This window comes from Myotis davidii, unplaced genomic scaffold (assembly GCF_000327345.1).
Source record: "Myotis davidii unplaced genomic scaffold, ASM32734v1 scaffold262, whole genome shotgun sequence".
NCBI classification, from domain to species: Eukaryota; Metazoa; Chordata; class Mammalia; order Chiroptera; family Vespertilionidae; genus Myotis; species Myotis davidii.
Window position 1 is genome coordinate 1,074,485 of NW_006293541.1, and position 10,065 is coordinate 1,084,549.

A 10,065-nucleotide genomic window follows, 5' to 3' on the forward strand; every position below is an offset into this window, starting at 1 on the left:
AGTATATATACAACTGCCCAAACCGTTCTCCCAAGTGCTGTCCACATGCCCACCAGGACTGTCCGAGAGTCTTGGTCAGCCTGCGTCCTTGTCAAACTGAGCGTTGTGATCCGACTTCAGACACACCAGAGGATGCTTTCGTCTGAGCTTCCCTAAGGACTAATGAAGTCAAGCACCTTTTCGTGTGCTCCTATTAGCATTGATTTGCACTCTTTTTTTAAAAATATATTTTATTGATTTTTTTACAGAGAGGAAGGTAGAGAGATAGAGAGTTAGAAACATCAATCAGCTGCCTCCTGCACATCTCCCACTGGGAATGTGCCCGCAACCCAGGTACATGCCCTTGACCGGAATCGAACCTGGGACCTTTCAGTCCGCAGGCCGATGCTCTATCCACTGAGCCAAACCGGTTTCGGCGATTTGCACTCTTTTGTGAAGTGTCTGTTCAAGCCTTTCCCCCGGGATTTTAATTACAGTGTTTGTTTTTTTATTATTGATTTGTTGGAATTATTTAAACATTCTGAACATAAGTCCTTTGTTAGGTAAATGTCTGAATATTTCCTCCTCTTCTGTGGTTGTGTATTCATGTCCCTAATGGTGTCCTTTAAAGAGCACATTTAAATTTTTTTGTGAGTTCCATTTAATCTTTGTTTTTCTTGTTGTTTTTTAGATATTTTGTTTTGTTTGAAAAAAATCTTAGCCTACATCGAGGTTGTGAAAATATTCTGTCTTCTCCCAGAAGCTGTGTGGGTCCAGCTTTTACATTTAGGTCGATAATCTCCTCAACATTATTTATTAAACATGCTTTCCTTTCCTCCTTTGAATGGACGCGGTGCCTTTCTCAAGCAAGACACTTTCTGTTTCTGGCACGTGTGTTCTGTTCCATGATGTTCTATTCACATAGTGACGTTCTATTCACATAGCTTTGGTGTTTGTTGTCCTTATTATTCAGTTGGTCTACCATTTGGTTTTCCCCTGCAATTTATTCTGTGACTCATGTGTTATTTGGAGGTACAGAATTTTGCTTAATATCCAACCATTCTGAGGTTTTCTAGATGATATTGTTTTATGAGTTCACACTATTTTGGGGAGAGGACATATTCTGAATGGTTCAGTCCTGTGAATGTTCCATGTGTACTTGAATGCCAGGTTGGTTGTTGGTGCTGAGCCATGTGCTATGGCCTTAGAGCGGCTCTTCAGTTGTTCTCATAATTACTGTGGGAGAAATGTTAGAATCTCAAACTCAGACTGGAGACTAAGCTATTTCTCTTATATCTGCCGATTTTTACTTACATTTTCCCATTTTCTTATTTACATAACATTTAGGATTTCTATGTCATCACTTGACACTTGAATAAGTATAAAATAGCCCTCAATGTCTATGATACTACTTGTCTTAAGGTATTTTTTTCTGATATTAATGTAATTTTCTTATGCTTATTTTTTGCCTGATATATCTTTTTTGACTCAGGCTTTCAACCTATATATGTACAAGAGAATGTTTCTAGTAAACAGCATACTGCTGGGTCTGGATTTTTCCCCCTTGAAATTTGACAATCTTTTACATGGAGTGTTCAGCCTTTTAACTTTAAATGTAGATGTCAATATAATTGGATTTAAGCCCATCATTTTGTCAATTTTTCCTACTTGTTCCATTGTTCTTTGTTGTTCTCCACCTCCTTCCCTATCTTCAGTTGGGTTGACTGAATATTTTTGTAGTATTCCTTTCAACAACCCCTCTTTTTTTGTTGTTGTTGTAGCTATATTTTCTGTACTTATTTTAGTGGTTGTCCTAGATATTACAATATTCGTTTTCAAAGATCACAGAGAGCTTCAAATAATGCTACCAGTTCACAAAACATGTAAATAACTTATAACCATGTAACCCCACCCATTCCCCAGAACACTCTGTGCTCTTATTGTCATATATTTTACTTCTGGCTATGTTGTCAACCTTTCAATTCTTTATCATTTTTGCTCTGAACAGTCAAGTCTAGTATCAACCCCACTATCCTGAACAACGTAGTTCAGCAATTTCTTGGTAGAGCTTATCTGCTGGATATAAATTCTCTCCGCCTTTGGCTGTCTAAAAGTGTCTTGAATTTCTCACTTCTGAAGTATGAGCTTCATGGTTTCTGTTGAAATGCCAGATTGCATGCTTTTCCATTCTACCTTTGACTTCAGCAGTTTGATGATGATATTCCTAGGTGTGGTTCCATTGTATCTATCTTGCTTGGAATGTGCCGAGATTCTTGGGTCTGTAGGTTGATGCCCTACATCACTTTTATTAAACTCAAATCAGGATTTCAAAACTGTTTAGTCACCATTCCGTATCTCCTTTTTCGAATTCAAATTACACTTATTTTAGACTATGGTTTTGATTCTTAGTTCTCAGACCTTCTCTTCTGTTTTTAAAAATTGCTTTCCTTTCGTTTTGAGTTTCAGTTTGAACAGTTTATAATGCCATCTTTTTAAGTTCATTGACCATTTCTTCTGCTGTGAAAGGCCTTCTATGAAAGCCTGTTGGTGAAATAGTAACATCTCATATTGTGTTATTCAGTTACTGCATTTCTAATTGTTACTGAAAGTTTTCACTTTTTTTTTTCTTCAAAAATATCCTATCTGTTCATACATGTTGATTGTTTTATGGTAGCCCTTTTAACACATTTTTATAGTGATAGTGAAGTCCTTGTCTGCTAATTTAGCCATTAGGTCCTCTATGAATTTGACTATTTTTTTCCACAATAGCTCATTTTCCTTCTTCTATATCTCACAATTTTTAAGTCCAGATATTGTATGTGAGAAATAGTTGGCAGCAAATAAACACGCTTTATCCCTGAAATGGTGGCATAGGCTCTCTGTGTAAGAAGGCTAGTGTTAGGGTCGAGTAAGTCTAATCTGTGATTGAAACAGGTCTGGGCTTTGAAGAATTCATACCATTGGGGGCCTCAGTTCACTTAGTTTTCATTTGCTCTCACCTCTGTGGTGGGTCTTTAAAAACCTGATATTGTGGCATATCTGTCTTGTTCTCACTGCTCATATGGTATCAACAGTCTCTCCTGCCTTTCTACATACTTAGGCTAGAGATTTCTATTACCTTTGATGTTATGATTATGGTGATGTTTTTATTAACCGCAACAATGGTTTTCATCAATAGTGAGTAATTAAGCTATAACGTAAATCCTTAGATAGGCTGTGTTGCTTCAGGAAAACTGTTGGCTATGGAACCCTTGGGCTTTGAGGAGTTCTGTGCTGGTTGCTGTTATTGAACAATACAACAATTTATGGCAGGGGCTGGCGGATACCAGGTGGTTCCCATCTCTACTTAGAAATCTGCACTCAACACGAGGGAGCGTATCTATCACCTGCTCTCAACTGCATCTTCTGAGGCCAGTTGTGAGTCTGCACAGTAAGACCTGACCTGCAGTCCAGTGGAACTGCCGTCAGCTGAGGCTCTGGGGTAAGAACCTGGGGCCTGAATGGGGCACAGGGAGGGGCTGAGGGAATACGAAGCTCCTGGCATGTGGGAAAGGAAGCTGGAAATAATATGTAAGTCTTATACGTTTCCGAGGCATGGGACAAGAGACTGGAGGTAACAGAGGTGGCTATAAGAATTAGACTTTTTCTAAGAGAATTCAAGGGCTAAATTAAATCCAATCAAAAGGCATTTATTGAGTATATACTTCATTTCAGGCTCTGGGTTAGAACAGCATAATGTTAATGTTAATGAACACCAGTGGTTTCCTCAGGACCCCGCTGAGCATTTTAAATGCATTATCTGAATATATCTTCACCACATCCCCGTGAGACAGGGACTGCCCTCATGCCTGCTTTAAAGGCCTAGACTCACAGAAGGTAAGTGATTTCTGAAGTTTACAAAGCAAGTAACATAAAATGGAGCTAGGGCTTGACTTTGGCTAGATGAGTTCAGAGTAATTCTCATTTACAGGTGAAGAAACGGAGGCACTGAGGCAGGGCTGCCCTTTCGACCATGGGCTTCATGTGAGTAAGGGCGGCGTTTCTCTGCCTCACTGTCTCCCGCACCTTGTATGGTGCCTAGCACCCTGTCAATACATTAATTTACCAGTGAACGCTACACAGCAGGAAGACTGGAGGTGCCAGTCATGCTTTTGGCCTCCTCCAATCATAAAGGAGATGGCCAAGGACGTGAGAAGATTGCACGGCTCTTACCGGATGTGGGAGAAAGCGTCCTGTTTATTGGCTGCCTCCCCCATGGGACTCTGAAGCTCCAGATGGTGGGTTAGCATCGTTCATCTCTTCACTCTTATCTGTTCACCAGGATGCTCAGTGGGTGGCTGGTGGGTCAGTGTCAAGTGGAGGAAGCTGAGATCAACTTCTCTAACCAGGGCAGAGAGTTTCACAGGGTGATGTCCAGCAGAGCTCACTCAGGGTAAATCGGACAGGACATCGCCTGCCTGCCTGTCAGGAGGAAGGCTTGTCTAGACTGAGGAATCGGACGATGCTGAGATCACAGCGGGAGGGGAAGGGGGAAAGGAGAAGGAGGAAGGAGAAATGGAGGGGGGGGGAGAGAGAAACTTGACATTATCCAGACCCCCTAAGCCAGCCATGTCTGAATACCAACCCCTTGGGCTTCTTAGTTCCGGGTTCATGAGTTCCCTATTTTTATTTATCTAGTTTGAGTCTGGTTCCCATTTTGCAACTGAAAGGATTTTGACTTTAAATTGATAAGTTTTTGTTCAGTGACTGTGTCTTAAACTATTTTTTTGTATCTGTTTAAAGCACAAGTTGGCAAACTGAAACCAATGGACCAAATCTATCCCACTGTTTTTGTACAGCCGATGAGCTAAGAATAAGAATGTTTATTGCCTGTTTAAATGGCTGAAAGCTAGAGTATTTCATGATGTGAACATTCTATGAAATTCAGACTCCAATGCTCCAAATACTGCTGGGCACAGCAGTGCTCAGCCGCATGCGTGTGGTCTGTGGCTACGTTCTGCTCCCATGAGGCGGAGTGGTGAAGTCTGAGATGTGATGTCTGGCCCTGTATAGACAGTGTTTGCCAACCCTGCTGTAAGGCCTGGAGCGCAGAAAGCGCTGATGTTCATGGTCACTGAGGGTGTGACCTGCACTGAGTGATGAGGGAGGAGGCCATGTTTGTTCCAGGATTTCACCCCTCACCCCGGAGGTTACTCAGCTCCCGTGCCCTTCATCTCCTTTCTCCTCTCTTCTTTTTAAAAAAATATATTTTATTGATTTTTTACAGAGAGGAAGGGAGAGAGATAGAGAGTCAGAAACATCGATGAGAGAGAAACATCGATCAGCTGCATCCTGCACATTCCCTACTGGGGATGTGCCCGCAACCAAGGTATTTGCACTTGACCGGAATCGAACCTGGGACCCTTGAGTCCACAGGCTGACACTCTATCCACTGAGCCAAACCGGTTAGGGCTCCTCTCTTCATTTTGATGCCCGTGTCTGCTAGGCTCTCTTGGGCATTCATGAACACAAAGAGAACTTGTGACCACAGGTACCCCAGCCAGCCTCTCTGACCTCAAATTTCTTCATTAGTGAAGTGGGGTGATTAATGAAGCTCATTCCCTAGGCTGGTTATGAAGATTAAATCATGGTACATGTGCGGTCAGGAGACATCAACGAATGTTTTCTCTCAGCCTTTTACTGTGAGAAGCAGATGAATAGGCTTTGGTAACACTGGGACCCACCACTGAAGGAAAGGAAATTTAATGTAACAGTGACCACTGTCCAGATCAAACTCTGGATTCATTATATTTCCCCTTCGATGAACTAATGTTATATTGTAAACATAACCCATACTCCTTGAAAAAATTTAGAATAGTACAAAAATGTCAGTAGTGAGATATCAGTAACGCTCTCCTTGCTCCTTAGACATTCTTCCCAAAGGCAAGCACGGTTGCCATTTTGAACACTTCAGAGGGGCTCTGCGCACGCCCCTAGCAGACAGATGGCTCGTGTGCACGGTGTGTGGGCTCCACCGGTCCTTGGCCTCCATCCCCACACCGGTGGGAATTTCCCCGAGGCCTGTACAGGACACTGAGAGCAGCACTGTTCGTAAGAGTTCAAAGCTGGAAAGAGCCCAGGTATCCCTCCGCGGCAGAGTAACTGCACTGCAGTGAGCTTTTCACAACAGAACACCAGCCATAATGAGCATGCCCCAACTACACTATAACAGCAAGGTGGATCAATGGCTCCGATTTTTTAAAAATATGTTTTTATTGATTTCAGAGAGGGGGAGGGAGAAGGAAAGAGGGAGAGAGAGAGAAAGAGAGAGAGAGAGAAATATTGATAAGCTGCAGAGAAGAGGATGGCAGCATCTGGCTTCCCCTCTCCTGTTATGTTGTCAGTAGGAAGTGATTGTAATTCTTGGATAGTTTGAGGTCCCTTCATGTATGTTTGTGTTTATGTGCACATGTGTGAGTACATGTGTAATTTACAGAGCTCGCCTATAGACTAGTAGAGGATGGGGCAAAAGTATGTTCACAGTTGTGAGCACTTGAAACACAGAGTTTATTGCTGTATTGTTATTGAGTAATTATTCTATTATTTTCCATAGGAACAACTGTAAACCTCCCTTTGCCTCTTACTGAATAAATAATGGGGTGAAGGGAAGGAGACTATTGTTAAGCACTCCCTGTGTACCAGGAACTGTGATGGAAACTACTCCATATTTGGTGGCAATGACTTTGGGAAGACTAAGAAAAAGATTTCAATTCTTGGACGACTGGAGTTCACTGAGTGTGAGTGTGTATTTGAGAGTGTTGGTGTGAGTGTGGATGATGCAGGGCATTTGTGTGGGTGTGAGAGTGTGTTTGAAGGCTTGAAATATTCAGCATCAGACATACTGTTCTCTCCCATTTCAGCCAAGCTTAATTTCTCTTAACCAGCTTTATTTTTGTGAAGTAACATTAATGTATAATTTCAGTGTTTAAATCTCAATTCTCAGCAATTCACGACAGATTGCAAGTGAATATGATTTGTTCGTTAACACCTAATGGGCTGAAATAATTTACAGCACAAACATTTCCAGAAAAACGACGCCACTTGAGGAAAAGCAAATCAGGAAACGTTGCTTGTTTATCTAATAAACTACCCCGGGGTGAGCGCGTGCATTAGCATTGCACAAACTTTGTGACTTATTTATCATCACTATTTATTATTAAAACTTTATCTGTTTCAACTTAGCGAATGAGCGCCTTGGGATACACTGCTTGCAGCAACAACAACAAAATAAAGTTTATGCAATTTGCATAATACTGCACAAAGAATATTAGCTTAGAACAATATGAATCCCTGGATCATTTGCACAGCCTTTTGGTGTTTAATGCTGGTAAATATTTAACTAACAGCCAGCTCGTGTAATTATAGAGATTTTTCTTTCTAATCTGCCTGGAATGAGCAGCTGCTGTAAATCACCTCGGCCACGTGGCCTGGCTGGAGGATGTGAGGGGGTGACGAAGGGGCACTGGTTGCTCATAATGGCCAGGAGGATGGAGGCCGAGAAGCACCTGCTCAGGAAAGGAGTCACAGACAAGTCTTGCTCTCTCCTTTTTAACCTTGATAACAGCATCAGTGTCTCCCACCAACTAGTCCTGCTTGTAAGTCACGCAGAAGATGGGTTGTTGACTCTCAGATCCTCTCTCATGAAGGGGGTGGTTGCATGTTAAGATGAGTCAGACTCCAGGGCCTTTGCACATGCTGCTTTTTCTCTTTGCATTGTTCTTCCTGTTATCCACATTGTAAGCATACTTGTTCAAATGTCTTTCCTCCCCTATGGACTCTGAGCCCCTTGTGTGGGCGGCGGGGGACCGGGGGGTGGGGGGCCGTGGATATGTCTGTTAGAGGGTGATGTGTCCAGGGTGTGACAAAGTTACGTTTTTGTTAAATGGAAGAGTAAATAAATGAATATATGTAGTCACCCACTTAAAGAAATGAATACACATTCAACTATCACATGCTATATTACCTTTCAAATTAAACAAATCAAAAATTGAATTAGAATGCCTAGTGCTGGTGAGAGTTTAGGGATGTCCGAACTCTCAAATACATCAGGAGAACGATTTAGCTGCATGAAGCAAAAGTCTTAAAGCTATCCTTCCTTTTTTTTGGCTCGGAAAATACATTTGTGGGGGTTGGTGCTAACGCAGTAATGCGGGAATGTATGGACAGATTTGGTCCCAAGGGTTATTCCTCAGTGTTACTTAAAATTGTGAAAAATTGATAACAGCTTAACTGGTCAACAATAGAGAATTGGCTGAGAGTTGTAATCCATCTCAACAACAGAGTCTACCGGGGATGCGCCCGCAACCAAGGTACATGCCCTTGACTGGAATCGAACCCGTGATCCTTCAGTCCGCAGGCCAACACTCCATTAAGCCAAACCAGCTAGGGACATGGCTCTGGTTCTAATCTCTGATGTCAGAGTGCGAACGGGGGACCCCTGGGTGGTGGAGATGGAGCGTAAAGGGCTCTGGGCACTTGGCTGTCTGACACGCCAGGTGGGTGTTGACTACCCGTGTGTGCACACTTAGGGTTTTGCACACATTTCTGTGAGTAGGATTTTTCTCAATAAAATTCAGACCAGAAACTTAAAAAACACATATCTTGGAAATGATTTCAGAGCAGATGTGTTTAGCTCTTCCTCCCTCGCCGCAGAGGCTGTCTTTAGATGGCCAGCGTTTCCCTCTGCCGTTGACCCGTGGATGCACAATTATGCTGTTCCAGCTGCTATTTCCCAAGATGTTTCCGAACCACCTTCTACACGGAAGCAGGTTGTTCTGACCACAGACAAACGATGCCTGGTTGAACAGAACCAATTGTGCCTCACCGCTGCCGAGAGGCAGGCCAGCCTGTGCCAGACCACCATGCAGGCGCAGGGCCCTGCCTGCCCTGGGCCTGTGCAGGCATCTGTGGGCGGACTCACCCACTCACTGCGTGGCCCAGGGGCTGCGGGTGGTACCCCGAGGGCTGGCACGGTTATTTGCATTTTCTCGTTGTCAGGAACGCCCAAGTGTTCTGAATATTAATGAAACCAGTCACAGCCTTCTTTGCAGGCTTGAAATATTCAGCATCAGACATACTGTTCTCTCCCATTTCAGCCAAGCTTAATTTCTCTTAACCAGCTTTATTTTTGTGAAGTAACATTAATGTATAATTTCAGTGTTTAAATCTCAATTCTCAGCAATTCACGACAGATTGCAAGTGAATATGATTTGTTCGTTAACACCTAATGGGCTGAAATAATTTACAGCACAAACATTTCCAGAAAAACGACGCCACTTGAGGAAAAGCAAATCAGGAAACGTTGCTTGTTTATCTAATAAACTACCCCGGGGTGAGCGCGTGCATTAGCATTGCACAAACTTTGTGACTTATTTATCATCACTATTTATTATTAAAACTTTATCTGTTTCAACTTAGCGAATGAGCGCCTTGGGATACACTGCTTGCAGCAACAACAACAAAATAAAGTTTATGCAATTTGCATAATACTGCACAAAGAATATTAGCTTAGAACAATATGAATCCCTGGATCATTTGCACAGCCTTTTGGTGTTTAATGCTGGTAAATATTTAACTAACAGCCAGCTCGTGTAATTATAGAGATTTTTCTTTCTAATCTGCCTGGAATGAGCAGCTGCTGTAAATCACCTCGGCCACGTGGCCTGGCTGGAGGATGTGAGGGGGTGACGAAGGGGCACTGGTTGCTCATAATGGCCAGGAGGATGGAGGCCGAGAAGCACCTGCTCAGGAAAGGAGTCACAGACAAGTCTTGCTCTCTCCTTTTTAACCTTGATAACAGCATCAGTGTCTCCCACCAACTGGTCCTGCTTGTAAGTCACGCAGAAGATGGGTTGTTGACTCTCAGATCCTCTCTCATGAAGGGGGTGGTTGCATGTTAAGATGAGTCAGACTCCAGGGCCTTTGCACATGCTGCTTTTTCTCTTTGCATTGTTCTTCCTGTTATCCACATTGTAAGCATACTTGTTCAAATGTCTTTCCTCCCCTATGGACTCTGAGCCCCTTGTGTGGGCGGCGGGGGACCGGGGG